Source organism: Hylobates moloch, unplaced genomic scaffold (assembly GCF_009828535.3).
Source record: "Hylobates moloch isolate HMO894 unplaced genomic scaffold, HMol_V3 SCAFFOLD_17, whole genome shotgun sequence".
NCBI lineage: Eukaryota > Metazoa > Chordata > Mammalia > Primates > Hylobatidae > Hylobates > Hylobates moloch.
This window is the reverse complement of record NW_026652292.1, coordinates 17,242,216-17,263,460: the sequence shown is the minus strand read 5'-3', so window position 1 is coordinate 17,263,460 and position 21,245 is coordinate 17,242,216. Positions and strand designations below refer to the sequence as shown.

Here is a 21,245-nt window from a genome sequence, read left to right as displayed (position 1 = left end):
AGAATAAAATTAACTCTCAACAAAGTAACTGAGTCATTCACTTAGATTGTATTTTTCTATAAAGAGAGAACTTCCAAATGTTCATAAATTCATATTAATTTTGCATTAAAATTAATATAAACATTCAGCTATTGCATTTACTTCCAACCCATATAAATCTGTCTTTTAAAATGTATATCATGTTGTCTCCTTTTACCAATCATGTCAGTTGATATTTATTTAGAGATGACCTTGTCACCAAGCAACTTTGTATAGCTTCAAACCACTTAGTAGAGTAGATTTTAATAAATCTTTAAACATGATTGCTTCAAAATAATTGACTTCTGCTTCAAGTATGACACTAATTTTTCACCATCCAAAAACAAACAAATACATTCGAGAACTATTCTACTCTTCAAATAAATAAGTTCATTAGTATATGGAATATTGATTTGATGTTTAGCCTTGCTCTGTTCATCTTGCTAGTTTTAAGTTGTTTTATTTGAATGATCAGTTTCATGTGTTTATGCACTATTTTATCTATTAATAACTCACTCAAATACAGAGGAAACATTACAATTTATACCTATTAAAACAAAAAGAATATATTAAAACCATGGAAAAAAGCAAAAACTTATTTATTTAAAGCTTTCTGGAAGGATGTTGTATATTACTGTTTCTACCTTACCAGTGAAGTGTTCGAAAGATAAGAAAATTATCTAGAATTAATTAAATAGAGGCCAAAACAAATATGTTTTTCAGATTATGCCTAGATTTTCTACATGTGTTTATTATCATACTTGTGTTTTTCACACACATACATAAAATAAATTATGTCTTCAATGATACGTTTGAGGCTCAAAATATATCTATCTTAGAAAAACTACGATTATATATTGCCCAAAAGATGGATGTTTTAGAAGTAGAAAATGGTTGCCTTTACAAACTGGATTCCTGTTGTTGATTACAAAACCTAGACCCTGAAGAAACGTATGAAGTTATATTTATAATCAAGTTTTGAGTAGTGCAAGTCACACCTTCACTTCCTGTCAGCTGCTGGATGAGGATTTTCAGTGATTGGAGAACCCCACTTCCACCTAAAGTACTCCCAGTACCATTAGGCTGTGCATTACATTGTTTCCAGTAACTTCCTTCTGGTCACCTTTCTAAGGCTGAATTCTAAATGGTGCTAAGTTCTTGCATAACATTTAAATATCTGGAATGCATACCTCCTATTATTTTCCTTAGTTCTGGACACTATTCCATTAATAATATAACCAGAAATCTTATCATCTTATTTTAAGTCATCTCATAATGCTACCAATAATTGTACCTGTGTTTTGGAACCATAAATCTATTGTTAAGCATATTTAATACTCTCATGATATAATTTCACATTGCATTTCTCTAAATATATTATGTATACAACATTCCCCTTAGCTTCAGTTCCAAAATACAGCCGCCCTGAGGGTTAGGACTTCAACATATGAATTTTGTGGTGTGTGCGTGGGGATGTGGTAGACACCCATATTCAACCATAACAGAAGATCTGCAGTGCTTCAGGCCACTAGCTGGTAGTCTGATCATCTGAGGTGCAGTAGCACTAGCTTCATTTAGGACACTGGACCAAACAAGCTCATGATCTTGGGCTTCACTTTCTTTTCTATGACCCTGCATCAGGGTTTACTCCATTAATCCAAGAGTTTATTCCACTTTTATGCTCTTTATCTTGTATGCTCAACTCATTTTCATACAATAGAGAATGTATATTATGCCACTCCTAGTATGTTCTTCAGAAATATTTTTAAACATCCTCCCCTGATTAATAAAAAGCTTATACTACAATAGATCATGTATCCAAATTAAAAGAATGTTTGTTTTCAAAATAATTGTTAGTGTAACATTGAAAGACATTGTACCAAATATTTGGTTGATGCATGCCATTTGGGGAATTCTTGTCATGTTTTTAAAAGTAATATATTTTTATCACTCTGGGAAGTAGTGAAATTAAACAATCAAACTCATAAACATCTAAAATTTAAAAACAAAATTATGACAAGAAAATAAAAATTACTGCACTCTGCCATCTGCTTACATTTCTGTTTAATGTGCCAAATCATAATTTGCAGACAGAAATTGTTTTTTGAAGCTTCGTAATTAAACTTTAAAACAAAAATACTTTATTTATAAACTACTAATGCTGACTTCATTGTTACTGGCAGTAAAAGTTTGAATTTGGGGAGGAAGAAAAGAAGAATGTGGAAAAGAATATCTCACAAATAGGCAGGTAAGGAAGTGTTACAAAATTTTCAAATTTAAATATAAAGCACCATTTTATTAATACTTGTCCTCTCAATGCCAATTTCTCAATTGGTTTTAATAATCTTTACAAGCATTAAGTAATCCTTTTTGGAAATTCTTAGATGAACTGTAATAAGGTATTTCACTAGAAGTAGTATAATGGACGAATACAACTTGTATGTATTTGCAAAAGACAGAAATGCATTCACAGTAAATACAAATAATATGCACTGGGTCAAAGAAGACAAATAGAAGATACAAGACCACTGTCCTCATCTGCATTTGGTTTTAATTGTGACTCTCTTGAGAATAGTTATTTTGTAATTTTCCTTTAAAATTTTATCTCATGAAGCTCCCTTCCCAGGCTGTACTTATTCTTTTTCCAGTTTGGATAGCCTAATTATGGATTACCTTCACAGAAAATGTGTGATGCTTAGGGAGGAAGAAATCTTCGAGCATAGAGGTCAATGGCTGTGTTCAAGTCAGCTAGAACAGTCTGGCTAACAATAATATAGCTCTATTTCATGGAACATTTATTATCACAACAACTAAATATGGCATTTCTTCAGCTTGGTAAAGGTGATAGAATGCCTCCTGTAAATATTAATAACTTCACAGTCTTCATCTTGCAAGTACATTTCCCCTGATACATTTGAATTTATAAAAAATATTTTTAGAATTAGTACCTCATGACATAGAGAATATATTTAATGTAGAATCTGAGTGGAATTATTATAAAAGTATTTTCAGACCTCTAAACATTTTGTAAGATATATCTCAAGACACCACATACCATTTTGAGTTTCTACCAAGCGTTTTCCTTGCCTGGGTGTAAATACTTCAATTTAAGAATGCTTTTTCACAAGTGCATGTTGTTTAGTGAGTTTATGACTACGACTTCATTTGTGTTTATTTTCTTCCATCACTATGTATTGGAGTAAACAAAAAATTGAGCAGTGATGCCCACAAATTCCTGAGAATTTAACACAAAGCCAGAGCATATGCTGGTACTATAGTTATATGTAATAAAACTGAAGCCTTTATACATTTTTTTCCAACACAATATATATGAGCTTTCCTGATGCAGAGAATTATACATCAGTTTTTTCAATGAGTTTTTATTATATCCATAGGCATTTATTGTATATTTGTGTGTGTGTGTATATATATATACATATATATACACACACAAATAGACATGTAAAGAAGTGTATATATCTATTATGTATATAATATATATATACATGCACACAAATACATCTGACATAAATGCAGATATAGATAATATAGATATAAAAATAGATATAGATGTTGATATAGGAAAGGATTACAGAAAATAAAGGCATTTGTCTCATTTCACAGTACAAAATCAATAATATGGGAAGAACATATATATAAATATTCTAAATAAACCTGCTTATTTACAAGTTACATGGTATTATAAGAAGAAAATATTTCCTGTGAATTTTTATTTTAAAAGTGAATTGTGATTTTTTGATACATCATTTATCCAAAACATATTTCATGAGTGTTTGAAATGATTGTGCATTTTTGTTTATATATGTGTTCATTTTGATATTGATACATTCTATTTATTTTCCTTTTTTCCTTTGGCTGCTTGTTCCTTTTGCTTGTTTCCTTTGGCTACTGTTCTTTTCTTAAGAAAATTTGTTGTTGGGCCGGGCATGGTGGCTCACGCCTGTAATCCCAGCACTTTGGGAGGCCGAGGTGGGCGGATCACGAGGTCGGGAGATGGAGACCATCCTGGCTAACACAGTGAAACCCCATCTCTACTAAAAATACAAAAAAATAGCCGGGTGCAGTGGCGGGCACCTGTAGTCTCAGCCACTCCTGAGGCTGAAACAGGAGAATGGCATGAACCCGGGAGGCAGAGCTTGCAGTGAGCCAAGATCACGCCACTACACTCCAGCCTGGGCGACAGAGCAAGACTCCGTCTCAAAAAAAAAAAAATATTTGCTGTTAGTCTTATACAATAGTAAAATTCACAAACTTTTTGTTGTTTCCTGTGTTTCTTGAAATGTTTTATTTGTAAAATATTTGCTTTATAATTGTTGGCTATATAATTAGGTACAGACTAGTCCAGAACTATTATACTTTCCAAATGGATCATAATTTCATTAAAAATAAAATATTTGTCCTCCTACTTTTTAAAAAAAATTTGTATATCTGAAAATATTTTTATGCTACTTTTATTGTCTACTGTAACTTTGAGTGGAGGATTCTGTGTTTAAAATTATAATTTTATTCCATATTTTACAAAATTATTTTCTTTTGGTAATTAGTGTTATCACTTAAAGTATCATGGCAATATATTTATCAATTATCCATAAATAATAATTTATGTTGCTTTCTAGAAGCTTTTTGGGTCTTTTTTTTGCCATTAGCAAGAATAAGCAGTTTTACTTCACTACATTAGTTCTAATGTAGGTCTCTTTCTTTTCTAAATTTGTTGTGCTAGATATTCAATGTGACCGTTAAATAGAAATACCAGATTTATGAATAAACTGAAATAATTGACTCATAAAAAAAGATTATTGACAGATATATTTTCTATACTGATAAAATTAGACTATTTTAGAAGTATTTATTACTTTTAGACATGAGAACTGGCAAATTGACTTCTAACACATGGCTACAAAGCAAGCCTTAATATAGGCAAAACTTTATATGTACTTGTTGCTACCTATGCTAGTAGAAATAAATTGTCAAGATTATTATATTAACCAATAGCTCACATAAGAAAAAATGTTTGGGTCAAATATAGTCATTTTTATGTCAGTTTTTAAACTTCCGCTTACTCATCTTTCAGAGTAATAACCTGATTTTGTTACCTTCTTGCAGAAACCAGTGAAGAGTTGTTGCTGGCACAGAGGGAAAGGGTCATTTGTTAATAATGCAGATGGCTGCTAGGAGCTTAAGAGTGGCCTCTAACTAACTAGCCAGGACATATGTACTTCATTCCATGGCTGCAAAAAATTGTACTGAAAAGTTTGAAGACTGAACTTGAAGGAGAATTTTTCCGAGAGCCTTTGACAAGAGCTTGACTTGGCAAACACTTTGATTCCAGGCTCGTAATATCTGAATATAAGACCTAGTCACTCTGTGGTGAATTTCTGACTTAGGAACTTTAAGAACTGTAAATAGTTATTTTTCATTTACTAAAGTTGTGGTGATTTTTTAACACAGCAATAGAAAACTAATACACTCTGACAAGTTGTGTCAAAAATATTTAAGAAAAACTTAATTTCTGGATGGATGGTGGGTACTTAAAGCATATTTTCCTTTATAAAAGTGACATTGAGGACCACAGATATGTTTTACTAGCAACAAGGTGATCCAAGAAAGGATTGTCAAAATCAGCTTCTAGAATTGTTTCCTTTTTGTCATTCTCTTTAATGTGCTTGCATAGGGGATAAAAAGCAGTCTGTTTTTTATCAAATTTCAGCTGAACTGTAACTTTTTTCAGTTATAATTGTAGGCAACAAGCCACAAAATCATTAGTAGTATGGTCAGAGGCGTTCGAACCAGAGAGACTCCATTTTGAGTGAGGGCTAGGAAAATGAGGCTGAGACTTGCGGGGCTGCATTCTCAGAAAGTTAGGTCCTCCTAGCCTCTAGATGTCTACAGTGAAGGGGACAAATTAATAATATTTACTAAACAGACCCAGGCTTGGGAGTGGCCAGATATCCCAATATCTGGAGAACAAAGGCATTCCTAATTTTGCTTTAAAGATAATAATATAGATTTTTGCAAAATATAGCAATTAAGAAAATTAATCCTTTACCACAAACCCTCGTAGCAGAGCACATCTCCCCATATATACAAGCATTATACCTAAGGCGGATGCATTCCTCCTCTTGCTTTCGGGAATGTCCTACTATGTCTGTGGAGTAGCTGTCCTTTCACCACTTTACTGCCTTAATAAACTTGCTTTTGCTTTGCACAGCGGACTCGCTCTGAATTTTTTCTTGCATGAGAACCCTCTCTTGGGGTCTGGATCAGAACCCTTTTTCTGTAACAGTATCTGTGTCTTCATCATCAGAAGAAATTACAGATTTTTTAAATTACATAATAGAAGTTTTGTGAACCTAGACATATTCAAGCACATAATTAACTCAAATTTCATAGTTATTATACCTACCAATGGATCTTTTAATTACGCTTATATGTCTATAACAGATTTTTAAGTTTTCATATATTCTTGTTAACTAATTATATTCTATAGCTATATTTTAAAACAATTTGTTTTCTTTGCATTCCTATACATTTTACATTACATATTTTAAAACATTATTCCAATAAAAGAACCATAGCTTCATCTAACTGCCATAGGAGTCTGTGGCCCAAACATACTAGGAATCACTATTCTAAAAACAAAAGCACTTATATCCTTCTAGCTCTGGAAATATCAATCACAGCTGAGTGTGTTTCTGGAAAAACCAAAGCAAAGCAACTTGCCCCTTTAAAGTGTAGGATGCTGATTAAGTCAATTGCTTTGCACAGCTTTTAATATGCAGTTATTTTTGGATACTCTTTCTAAAATAAGAAAAAAACCTGTATTCTTTGCTTGCTTCTAAATGTATCTTTCTCTCGATAAGTCTCATGATTGTACTCTAATGGAGTTTGTGACAATAGCACTTGCAGGATTCTTACATTTGACAGCCCTAGAGCTGGGGATGATATATCTTCTATTTCTAGAGTCTGCTTCACCCAGATCTTAGAAGTGAAATACGCGTTCAATAAAAATAAAATAAATTTAAATGAGAGATTTTTAAACCTCTTATTAGCTGGGAAACAAATACAAAATATTTTCTGCTTTATTTCTGTGAATTACAAAAGGACAGATAGGAATGATTTGTTTAGAAACAGAAGGTGTGAAGAAACACAATTTCTCTACATTTTTCAGTACTCCTGTAAAGATCTCAAGCTAAATTCCCAGGTTAAGCTTGAAGGTGCCAGGAAAACTGGAGCTCCATCTGCTTAGGTATTTACGTTTCAAAAGCATCAGGGTCGTTTAGTTTCTTGCTATGGAGTTGAGTTTCTTATATATTTTGGATATTCACCCTTTATCAAATGTGTGGTTTGCAAATATTTTCTCCCAATCTATAGATTATCTCTTCTCTCTGTTGTTTGTTTCTCTGGTTATGTAGAAACTTCTTAGTTAGATTCAGACTTAGTTGTCTAATTTTGCTGTCTGTGCTTTTTGGAATCATACCTAAAAAAAATCTTAGCCAAGACCAATGTCAAGATTTTCTTCTATGTTATTTATCTTTAAAATTTTAATCAATTTTGAGTTGATTCTTCAATGTGGGGTGAAATAGAGGTCCAATTTTATTTTTCTGCCTGTGAAAATCCAGTTTTCTTAATACAATTTATTAAACAAATCCCTTTGGTGTGTTATTGGCACCTTTGCCAAAGATTAATTGACCATAAATGTGTGGATTTATTTCTAGATTCTCTATTTTGTTCCACTAGTTAATACGTTTGTTTTTGTCCTAGTACCATACTCATTTGATTACTGTGGCTTTGTAGTAGATTTAAAATTAAGCAATATGAAGGCTGTAGGTTTTTTGTTTGTTTCTTTGTTTTGCTGAGGTTTGCTTTGGCTATTCAGAGTTTTCACGGTTCCATGTGAATAACCTTATTATAACATGGACAAAGGGTCTGAAAAAATTTTTAAGATGACAAATTATCAACAAGTATATGAAAAAATGTCTGACATCACTCATCTCAGGTAATGCAAATTAAAACTGCAATGAAATAGCACCTCACATTTGTTATGATGGCTATTATTAAAAAACGTAAGAGATTGAAACAATTGGTGAGGATGTAGAGAAAACGGAACACTTGTACACTGTTGATGAGAATGTAAATTAGTACAGCCATTACTGAAAACTGTATTGAGCATCCTCAAAAAGTGAAAAATAGAACTACCCTATGATTCAGCAATTCTACTTCTGGGTATATATCCAAAGGAAATGAAATCGATGTTTCGAAGAAACATCTGCACTCCCATGTTCACTGCAGCATAGCCACAATAGCTAAAATATGAAATCAACTTAAGTGTCCATCAATAGATGAATAAAGAAAATGTAGTATTTATACATGATGGAATACTATTCAACCTCAAAATAGAAAAAAAAAGAAGAAAGTATTGTCATTTGAACAACATGGATGAATTTAGGGGAGATTATGCTTAGTGAAATAAGCCAGGAACAGAAAGACAAAAACCCACATGATCTCACTTACATGTGGAATCTCAAAACGTTGGACTCATAAGAGTTGAAAGTAGAATGGTAGATCCCAGAGGATGAGGAAGGAGGGTAATAATGGTTAAAATTTCAGTTAAACAGCAGTAATTAATTCAGGATATCTATTGTGCAACATGATGATTATAGTTAATAATAACATATTGGAGAGCTAAAAACTGCCAAGAGTGAATTTTAAGTGTTCTTACCATACACACACAAAAATAATTAACTGTGTGTGGTAACAGGTACGTTAATCAGCTTAATTTAGTCATCCCACAACATATACATACATCATAACATCGTGTTGTGCACCAGAAATATATAAAATGTTTGTTAATTAAAATAAATAAATAAATTATTTTTTAAAGATTATGATGAGAACCCAGGATCCTTTCCATTTTTTATAAAAGGAGCAAATGTTCTTCCCTCTTCTTCTTCTTCTTTCCAGTAGGATGTAGGGAAATGTCTGTCTTTTTCCACTATAGATACAGAAAATATCTATTTATTTCTATTCCTCATCTATGGAATGCTTGGCAACTCATGTCGCAGATTATTTTTATCTGTTCTGATCACATTGCCCCAGAGCTTATGTTTGAACAAGGGAGGCCACACATACTTATCTTTTTACTATAAAGTAACAAATAAGAAATCTGTCTTTGATGCAGAATACCTTGTGTGCACATGCAGAATAAAATTAATAAAGATGGATATTAAATGCCCAACAGGGCTGAGCAGATTCTGCCCAATAAGCCTTCTTATTCAGTGGAGTGGTTCTGATACATCATCATAAAATGTTATTTTGCTTTTACTTTAAATATAATTTCATAGAATCCGGGGTACAATTTTTCATAGTAATTTGTGGTATATTATTTTGAGACCAAGTGGAAATGAATTTTTACAGAGGTTATGATGTTATATTTTTAGTGCCAAATATCTGAAATAAAATTATTTACCATAGATGTGCATCGTTTTCTAATAGTCTCAGAAATAAATATTATTAAAACAGAAATTATACAATAACAACTAAAGTGATGCTACCTCCAAATGTAAGGCATATAACTTCACTGAGAATATTAGAAAATAATAGAGAAAACAGTTGGAAGTTATAAAAGGGAATCACTCTCACGATCTAATTATTGATATATTAATTTTTTTCACTACAGATTTCAACTATCAATAAGTTTTGAAACCATTTTAATATATCATGACCAACATTTATTTTTATAATTTTCAAAAATTTTAAAAGTTTAAAACATACAACATATAGGAAAATCAATGTACCTAAGCCACCTATTTTTAATAATTAGTATTTTGCCACATTTGCTTCATCTATCCCTTCCTTTTTTTCTTCAGTGATGTAGTATTTTAAAACAAACCCTTAAATATTCTATTATATTCACAAATGTTTCTTCACGTATTTCTAAAAACCAAGGACTTCTAAAAACCTAAATGTAAGTCCATTATCACTTACATTTAACAATAGTTTCTTAATATAATTTACTACCTAGTTAATGTGGTTTGGATGTTTGTCCCCTCCAAATCACAGGTTGAAATATGATTCCTAATGCTGGAGGTGGGGCCTGGTGGGAGGTGCTTGGATCACAGGTGCAGATCCCTTATGAATGGTTTAGCACCAGCCCCTTGGTGGTAAATGAGTTTTCAGTTAGTTATCATAAGATTTGGTTGTTTAAAAGAGTCCAGACCACTTTCCTTCTCTCTTTCTTACACCCTTTCTTGCCATGGGACATGGTGGCTCCTCTTCACCTTCTGCCTTGATTGTAAGCTTCCTGAGACCCTCACAAGAAGCAGATGCTGACACTATTATTCTTGTTACAGCCTACATAACTGGGAGCCAATTAAACTGTTTTACAAGTTACCCAGCATCAGCTATTCCTTTAGAGTAATGCAAAAATGAACTAATATAAAACATTGGTACTGAGGAGAGGCCTTTGCTATAAAGATATCTGAAAATGTGGAAGTAACTTTAGAACTGGGTAACAGACAGAGGTTAGGAGAGTTTGGGGGGCTCAGAAGAAGACAGAACAACGAAGAAAAGCTTATAATTTCTTAGAGACTTATTAAGTAAGTTTGACGTAAATAGTGATAGAAATATGGGCCATGAAAACCAGCCTGACAAGGTCTCAGATGGAAATGAGGAAGTTATTGGTAACTAGAGTACCATGTTACATGCTAGCAAAGAACTTGGCCACATGTCATAAGAATCCATGAAAGATGGAACTTAATAAGAGTGATGACTTAGGGTATCTGGCAGAAGAAATTTCTAAATAGCAAAAATGTTCAAGAAGTGACATGGTTACTTCTAACAGCCCATTATCAGATGTGGGAGCATAGGAATGACTTAAAGTTGGAGTTTATATTTAAACAGGAAGCAAAGCATAAATGTTTGGAAAATTTGCAGCCTGATCTTGTGATAGAAAAAGAATTCAAGAAGGCTTTGGAGCAACAACTTACTAGAGACATTAGCATGACTAAAAGGGAGCCAAGTGCTAATAACCAAGACAATGGGGAAAAGCCCTTCAAGTCATTTCAGAAACCTCTCAGGCTTTTCCTCCCATCACAGTCCCAGAGGACTAAGAGGAAACAATGGTTTCATAGGTCAGGCTCTAGGCAGCAATGCCGTGTGTTACCTCCAGAGGCTGTTCCCTACATCTCCACTGCTTCAGCTCCAGCTATAGTTCAAAGGTCCCTGATACTGCTCAGACTGATTCTCCAGAGGGTGCAAACTATAAGCCTTGACAGTTTCCATGTGATGTTTAGTCTACAGATGTTCATAATGCAGACATAAAAAAAGCTTGGAAGCTTCTACCTAGATTTCAGAGGATGTATAAAAAAGCCTGGGCCGGGCGCGGTGGCTCACGCTTGTAATCCCAGCACTTTGGGAGGCCGAGGCGGGCGGATCACGAGGTCAGGAGATCGAGACCATGGTGAAACCCCGTCTCTACTAAAAAATACAAAAAAAATTAGCCGGGCGTGGTGGCGGGCGCCTGTAGTCCCAGCTACTCGGAGAGGCTGAGGCAGGAGAATGGCGTGAACCCGGGAGGCGGAGCTTGCAGTGAGCCGAGATTGCGCCATTGCACTCCAGCCTGGGTGACAGAGCAAGACTCCGTCTCAAAAAAAAAAAAAAAGCCTGGGTGCCATGGCAGAAGCCTGCCATGGGGAGGAGCCCCCATAGAGAAACTCTACTAAGGCAATACTGAGGGTAAATACTCAGTGCATAAAAATTAATTAAGACAATGGACAGAATTCTCCCCTATTGTCTATACAACACTTCTCATTATAGAAAGCTACTGGGAATGTCCAAATTTATAACTAAGTATATCAGTAAATACATAGTCATTGATGAGCTTTTTGCAGTTATTTAGTATCCAACCATTTTCAAAGTCCAATAGCTAAGGGAGAATTCTTACTTAAAATAAGAAGAATAAATGGCTATAATAATGTTTTAAATCTTTGACTTTCTACTAAAATAGACTCCTCAGTCCTTCTGAAAGGGTCATTGTCTTCAACATGTTTGCTCTAAACACTGAATACTGTGAGCTTTGTCACCCTGACCACCAGTCTTCAGCCACTCTTTTCTCTCCGCATCACCATTGAGTTTAGGCATTCCATTTAATTATAACCCCACCCATCAGGATTACTGTCAGAAAAATAATATTTGGTAGAAAGTTTTTTAAGTTTTCAGGTACTTCTATATCAAATCTTTTGTTTCCTCTTTTTTTTTAGTTGCATTTATATTATTTTAGTTTTAAAATAGATCATCCAGTCTTTTAGGAAGAAAAGTAGAAATATTCATTCAAGGAGAAGCCACCAACACTTTTAGACATGATATACTCATTACTTTAATTAAAGATGCCTTTTTTTTTTTTAAACACATTTCTCATCTATTTTACAGGTGGAGGCAGAGGCATAAAAATGGAATAGGAGAAGGGTAAAATGAAAGGGAAAAACAAATGGAGCCTAGAAAGACATAAATCTTTGGAGTTTATTTTATAAAATGTAAATGCCAGAGGTCATAGAAAGTAAATTAAGAATCACTAAAAAGATCACTGTTTTGCTGAGATATGTAATTGTTAATTCATGTTAAAGTAATATTCTGATGCCAACTTCAATAATCTTGTGGCCAACCACTGAATTATCAGGCATATTGGTAAAGTGTTCTTGCACTTATTCGAAATGCCTTTTGCTAGTGTCACCAAGGACTTTCCATGTCCCAAAACAGTGATTAGTTTACAATTTTTATTTAAAACGTATTTGATATTATGCCTAATTACTTGGCCAATATCTCCATTTTTGGAATAACCTCTACCTTTACCCCCAGTCCATTACTCTACTAATCTTTTGAAACCCTTTGTTGACATCATGTTGGTCTTTTGACAGGTGACTCGTTTTTAATTAGTATGTAAATTGGGAGTAGTCAGAGGTTCTATTTATCATCTCCTCTTCTCATTGTGTGAAACCCTTTCTACTCTCATGGCTTAAGTTATAGGTAATGAGCTTAACAGTGATTTCTGTCATGTAGTCTCACATGCATTCTCCTAATTACTTGTTCCAATTTTTTTTCCATTTGGGAATATTTTAAGTTATTTTAAAGACCTCTAAAATTTATTTTGTGATTCTCTGGGCTGTGACTTGGGTAATCTTTTTTATTTTTATCATATCTTATTCTGATTTTGACAAGCACGTTTCTATTGTTAGAATGAGAATGTGACTTCCTTTATGGTAGATAGATTTTCTTTTTTATCATTGTGTGTGTAACTAATACAGAGCTGTTTATGTCTCTGAGCATTCGAGTTGGCCAGAAGCAAAACACTTGCTATTTAATTTTGAAAAACCAAGAATGCTAGCAAGCTACTGATGTCATTTTCAAATATCTCAATGTTTCCAATATAGTCAACTACTTCTAGACTGGGCTTTCTTACAATAACATCAATTCTAATTTCAATATCATATTAAATTCAAATTTTCCTCTAGAGTCTTGCTCAGCTTATATCTTTGTCTCAAAATTTTCTGATTTCCTTAAATAGATCTCTGTTCCTAATTTTATTACTACCTACCACATTCCCACCTAGGCCTTTAACCCATTGCATGTGGCTACTCAGAAGTGTATTTGAGAAAGGGCCTGGGGAAGTGGCTCATGCCTGTAATATCAGCACTTTGGGAGGCTAAGGTGGGTCCAGGGGTTCAAAACCAGCCTGGGCAACATTGTGAAATCCTGTCTCCACTAAAAATGCAAAAATTAACCAGGCATGGTGGCACGTGCCTGTAGTCCCAGCTGCTTGGGAGGCTAGGGTGGGAGGATCATCTAAGCCTAGGAAGTCGAGGCTGCAGTGAGCTGTGGTCACGCCACTGCACTTCAGTCTGTGCAACCAGTGTAAGACCCTGTCCAGAAAAAAAAGTGTGTTGGATAAAGGAATATAATCCTTAGCAGAAAGTTTAACAAACTGTTAATCCTCAAAGCTGATGTGCTTTGAGAATTTGAAATAGCTGATGTACTATTTATACTTATATATTTGTAATTACTGAAGACCTCTACCCTGGCCTGTATTAGATATGTTACACTGCATTTCGATAGCCAGCTTCTCACACCTCTCACGGTATCTCACACCTCTCACGGCCTTTTCTCAAATACACTTCTGAGTATCCACATGCAATGGGTTAAAGGCCTATGTGGGAATGTGGTAGGTAGTAATAAAATCAGGAACAGAGATCTTCTACTTAAGGAAATCAGAAAATTTTGGGACAAAGATATAAGCAAGACTCTCACACCTCTAGCTAAGCCAACTTCTCACACCTCTGGTATTATCTTTGCCATTATGTCATTGAAATCTTAGTGTTTCAGATGTCTACTAGATTGTAAGCAATCAGAACATAGATTATATTTTATTCCTCTGAACTAAAAATTATAAGGGAAATTTCTGCTAGATAGTTTGAATATTACAAAAACCTTGTGGTATAAAAATATTTGGCAATTTGAAGGATAAAATATCTAGTAAAACTAATGCAAATTAAGCAAGGAGACATATTTGCAAAGTTAAAGAAGTATTTTTTAGAGTATTGCTATGATTTGAATCTTTATGTCCCCTTAAAATTCATGCATTAAAATTCTAATACCCAAGGTTATGGTATCAGGAGATGAGAATTTTGGCAGATGATTAGGTCATGAGAAGGGAATTCTTATGAACAGGGATTAGTGGGCTTGTAAAAGACACCCTAGAATAATCCCTCACTTCATTCCTTATGTAAAGACACAGAAGAAGGCATTATCTACGTGCTAGAAAGTAGACCCTCACCCAACAGAGAATCTGCTGATGCCTTAATCTTGGACTTTCCAGTCTGAAAAACTGTGAGAAATACATTTCTGTTGCTTCCATGCCACTCAGTCTATAATGTTTTGTTACACTAGCCAAAACAGACCGAAACAGGTGTGCTGAGCAGAATGGTTTTTATTCAATTTCCAATGAGATACCACTGGGTAATCAGAAGTGTATCATTTTAAGTGTTACATTTTTATTTTATCTTTTAGAGACAGTGTTTTACTTTGTAGCACAGGTTGGAGTTCAGTGACAAAATCCTAGCTTACTGCAGCCTCAAACTCCTGGAATCAAGTGATCCTCCCTCCTCAGCCTCTCTAATAGATAGGACTACAGGAGTGAGCCACCATGCCCAGCTAATTTTTTTTTTTTTAATTTTGTAGAGACTGGGTCTTGTCCAGTCTTGTATCAAATTCCTGGCCTTAAGCAATGCCTCTGCTTCAGCCTCCCAAGTGTAATAATTATAGGCATGAGCCACTGCTCATGCCTATAATTTTTAAGGAAACATTTTCAGAATTGTATAGAAAATGAAAATGAGTATGTACCAAAATGGAAGTTTAACTCCTCTTAGCATGTTGAAATAGTCTCTAATGGAAAGATGCTTTTGGCATGAATTAGCATGATGGCAGAATAGACAAACAGAAATGGACAAATTAATGCTAAACTATGATGTCATAATTGACATAACTAATACATTGAATATAGTTTTAAATAGAAAAGAGAAATCAAGTTAACCATTGTAACTAATTATTTAAGCAAATCGATACTACTCCTGAAATAGAGACTAGGAAGGTGCAGGTTTGGAAATTTTTTTTTAAAGTTTATATTTTGTTTAAAATGTAAATTCAAGAAAAAGGAGTGCCATCAGAAGAGGGTCATCTGTTTATTTGGCAGGACTGGAATAAAACCCTTAAGTTTATTATATCCAAATGTTTGTTTCTTACATTCACAAAACCAAAAATATGATTATTTTAATTCTCAAGATTGAATAAACTTAATAATAGTATCTTGTATAAACCCAATTTAAGATAGAGCAACTTCTGTGCCAGAAAGTTAATTGGGGGAGCGTCGATATTAAATACAACTGCCAACAAGACTAAATACAGACTTCTTCTGGTCAGCATATTTTCTCCATAGAGAGAAAACTAAATGAGAAGCCAAATTATAATTCACAGATTTTGTGGCAAACAGGGAATCAAGGGATAATTAAAATGTAATCAGACCAAAATAGGGATATGAGTGTCTCTTGTGCTTGATAGATTTAGTTCTTGAGTAAATCAAAAGAATAAAGATGGATAAGAAGAAAAACCATAAAGTAAGGATAGCTGTTATTAGATTTTTTAAAATTAAGAATATTATTGTTATAGTTGTTTTGTCCCTGATAAACCAAAATAAATGTTATGTTTTCCATCAGCCATTCATGTTATGAAACAAAAATTAAAAACAAATTATTGCCTATGTCTTTTATTCATTATAATAAGCATCAGAGCCTGTTTTACATATCCTGCAATCTAAAAGATGTGTGGATTTCTTTCCAGAGTCACATAACAATTATACTTAATCTGATTGTATGTGAATAATAGAGGCTTCTCTCTTTGAGTAGAAGCTGATTAATTTGTTGAAAATACAAGGACAACATTGAACAGTGTTTTTGAAAACATAATCATTGCATAAAATTTCTTTTTAGTAATGAAACCTATTTTTTTCTCAGAGAGAGTAAAATGTTATATAAACAGAAGCCCAAAAATCCATATGAACATTCAGAACAAGACAGTCCAGAGAATACAAACAGTAATTACTGTAATACTAGTTCTAACAGAAGGGGCTCAGACACTTAAAGTGAAGAAGCTATGATAAGAACTTACTTATGCCTGAAATTATAATAGTTACATATATCTCCTCTCCTTTGGTCATTTGCTGTTTTATTTTTTTGTTGTTGTTTTTTCTTCAAAGGGTGTTTATATTATTAGTTTTAGATAAAGCAGTGCTCTTGAATAAAGTTGGTTCCACATTTATCATATGAATTCATACTGTTTTTCATTACTTGCTAATTATCTCATGTGCATTAGTCAGCCTTCTCTAATTAAATCGTAATATTGTTGAGAATAGGAAATAAAGCTAGTACTTGTTTTTTAATCACTTCAGTAGCCTGCATCCTAGAATTTCAGTGCAGAAATCCTATAACAACTTGTTAATCTTTCTGTCAATGTATATTTATGAATAAATATTCCAAGAATATTGCTTAATAGGAATATCTGATATTCTGGTTTTATGCTTATTTGACTCTAATCCCCTTTATAAAGTTACTTTTTGAAAAAAAAGATTGGTTCATACTTTATTATAAAATCTTTCCTAGTTATTTTTTAATTTTAGCAATCTTAATTGAAACATAAAAGTTTTACTTACAATAATTACCATGTATATGGTAGGTGATATATTTTAAGGGATATAAGATTCTTTTTTTGTCTTCTAAAAACCCAAAATATGTGTATGTCTTTGTATCACTCTTCTTATTTATATCTATCTGCATCAAAACATAAGATCCACATTAGCAATTTAAAATCTAATTAAGCATAATATTTTAAAATATCAGATTAGAAAATAAACAACCTTCCCCATCTCACATTAAGATGATTATCTTGTGTTTCACTCATTATGCATGTCATTATATGTTTTACCTTATTTAGTTTCAGTCTATGACCAGTGGACTGAACAGACATCTTAACAGTCATTCTTTAAACAACCAAGGTAGATAAGTAACTTTAATTTACAAATGAAGACTGAAATTAGTTTAGTAATTTTTCAAAGGAAAAAAATGAGTGGGGAGAGGTGCAACATATTAGCTTGGTAAAAGCAAAGAATTTGTTTTTATAGGACTCGGAACATTCGTCTTCAGCCTTATCCATAAATGACTCATGATTGCTACATCATAAAAGAAAAAGAAATTTGGTTTTACATGCAGCTGCTCCTCCTGCTGCTGAAGGCTTGGATTGGCAGCCCTAATGAAATCCAGGTATGTATTTTTCACTTTGTCACTTCTCTGTACAACTTTCAAAGGCATTACAGTAAGTTTTGTCTCTCCAAACCCACTATATTGCTCTTCTGTAACTGCTGCAACAAATTTACCACAAATTTAGCAACTTAAAACAACACTTATTTATTGTCCTACAATTTTGTGTGTCAGAGTTTGGTGTCAGTCATTTGAAGCTCTTATCTGGGTACTCTAGGGAGAATCTACTTCCAGTCTCATTCAGGGGGTTGGCCAAATTCATTTTCATGCAGTTTTAGCACTGGGGTCTATATTTCCTTGCTGACCACTGGAAGAGGATTATTCTTCTAAAGACTGTATCCTCTGGGTAGCTCATATTTAAGACTTATCGATTGCTCCTTAATTCTCTCATATGCTTTTTATATTTCTGGTTGACTCTTCTGTTTTCCTTTTCTGCTTTTACTAGCCCCTGTGATTTCTTTGAGCTCACCTGAATAAGTCAGCATGGTCTGCCTATTTTAATGTTATCTAATTTTAAATGTTAATTTATCTTTTCATCTTCAATGTCCCTTTACAGTAGTGCCTAGAGTAGTGTTTCAATGAATAAGCCCTAGTTGAGAATCTTGTGACATCTTTGGAATTAAGCCTACCACACACACACACACAAAATTGATATTTAAAGCGAAATGTCCTGATATGCCTTCTATTATTTCTTGTTTTAAATATGAGAAATATGCCTCAAAATTTACCTACTTTATACTCTCACCCAATTCATAAGTATCTATTTTGAACTAAATAAAGTACTAACCTATTGGAGAATCAAGTCATACCAGTCCATTGGTGGAAATCAAGAAGACTGAACTTATGCACTAGACTCAGCTACTATCAGCTGGATTGAACCCACCGTGTTCTTTTCTTCTGAACTCTGTGTCCCATGACATCACACTAATAGCTGAAAATCAGCCTTGGTAGAAGTAGTTATACCATGGGGATTAGCAAACAGTACTGCAAGTTGCAATAGATTATGCTATGATGGAGATTTGTGAAGGTAAAGGATAACCTAACTCGGGCAGATGAACAGGTAGAGACCACATAATATTTCTTTGTGAAAGCAACACAATAGACATCTTGAAGTCTCAAGTGTTTTTTCGTACTTTGGAACATTAAATGTTCCCATTTGGTGATTATATCAGACCAGAAATGCGTGTCTTAACTTGTACATGTTGGCTTCAGTGAGCTTGAGCAATTGAGTTAACCTATTTAGTCTTCAGTGTCCAAAACTGTGGGGTTTGTTTGTTTATTTTAACATTCAATGAATACATACTAACCACTTCCATGTATCATGTGATATGCTAGACCTGAGAATAATGTGATAAGAAATAGTTTTAGCCGGGCGTGGTGGCTCACGCTTGTAATCCCAGCACTTTGGGAGGCCGAGGCGGGTGGATCACGAGGTCAGGAGATCGAGACCATGGTGAAACCCCGTCTCTAGTAAAAATACAAAAAATTAGCCTGGCGTGGTGGCGGGCGCCTGTAGTCCCAGCTACTCGGAGAGGCTGAGGCAGGAGAATGGCGTGAACCCGGGAGGCGGAGCTTGCAGTGAGCCGAGATCGCGCCACTGCACTCCAGCCTGGGTGAGAGAGCGAGACTCCGTCTCAAAAAAAAAAAAAAAAAAAAAAAAGAAATAGTTTTATTAAACCAAAATGTGCTTAATATACATTCTACAGACTTGAAACTTAATAAGCAAACTTAAGTTAGTGATAATGATTTTGTGTTTCAGGACCTTTTTAACAATTTAAAGAAGCTTAAGAAAACTTTCTTGAGAACACTTATATGAAGATATGTAACAATTTATATACAGTTTTAAGAATTAATCAGGCATTTTATGCCCATTCATTGACTTTCTTTGTATCCATGCAACTCTGTTAAAATTTTAGAATTTTAGGAGAAAGTGGAAATAAGGTAGCTCTTTGTTTTCAAAGACATAGTAGAAAAAAACACTAAGGAATATAGTCACAACACAGTGTGTTTTGGTGTGACTCAGCAATAGGTTATAAATATAGAACAAATACAATATAAGCAACGATAGGTGAATCAAATTAAGACCATGGATGGCATTGTGTATTTTTGTAGAGAATTTAGTGTTTTAAGTTCACTTTTGGGTTTGGATTTTATAAATTGTTTTCTGTCTTCTGTGTAGCATTATAAGAGAGATTTTCCTTTCATTCTGGAGGAAATCTGTTTTAAGAAGGCTTGGGAAATGGTATAAGGGTCTCTAAGCCTTAGGGGGAAAGGTTCCCTTTTTTCCATTACAGTTATTTCCTTTGCGTTGATATTTCCCTACTTCATTCTAAACAAGCAATAAGTTCTAAAGAGAGCTTCATGTAACATTAGAACTATCTTAACTGAGAATCTTCAAAATATTTAAACAAAGCATTTTAACTGGCTTGCAGCTTCCTAACTCTTAAATAATTTTTTCATAAAACAGCCAGAGGTTTCATTGCTTTTAATGAGCATGAGGCAGAAAAACTTAAACTTCATTTTGGAATTGTGTTTGAAACTCTGAATGGAAATGCAGAATAGATTAACTTTTTTAATAATAAAAGCAAAACCAAGAATTTATCCTTAGGCAAATTAATAGCCAAATAAATTTCTTATTTTCAGTTTCTTCAGGACAATTATTTTTAAAACCTAATATTGTCCTATTAAAGTGGGCAAAGTTAATATTCTCCATGTAGATCTAATATTGAAAAAAATGTCCATTTCAAAAGTACATTTTGATTTGCATTTTGATTTTAAGTAACAATGAGTTTGTTTTCAAATAAAAACCAAAGTAACTCTAATATAGTAACATATATTTTCCATTCATTTATATGTTTGCTTTCCAACTCTAATTTGATAAATATGCTAGTCTTATGAGCACATAGCCATTTTTTTATTTGTATATTAGTTTATAGCTTTAATCATTATCTTATGGCAATAAACATCTAAAACAAATTACTATTACAAATGTGAAAATTTTAAATAAATAAACTGAGAAAATCTTAAAATTTGACTTTCTGTGAATAAAAATAAACATTGTGAGGCTCTTCACTGTAGTCTCATGGCATATTTAAAAGAAAATGTTTTATGGAATTTATTGAAGCTATTTTCATTCTGAATTCCTATTCACATTATTATAAAAATTCCATTTATATATTTGAATGATGTAATAGAGAAGATAAAGCATAATCTTTGTTTAAAAATAATGATTAAAACCTGAGTAAGTATTTGGTATGGTTTAGATATTTAACCCCTCAAAACCTCATGTTGAGTTTTGATCCCCAATGTTGGAGATGGGACCTAATGTTTGGATCATGGGAGCAGATCCCT

The 21,245-nt window shown here is 33.4% G+C and overlaps 1 long non-coding RNA gene across 1 annotated transcript in view; it reads right to left on the bottom strand.

The window, feature by feature from the left end:
• Positions 1–21,245, bottom strand: part of LOC131381736 (uncharacterized) — a 155,896-nt gene that overhangs the window by 81,457 nt on the left and 53,194 nt on the right. The gene's annotated exons all lie outside the window — the stretch shown is intronic.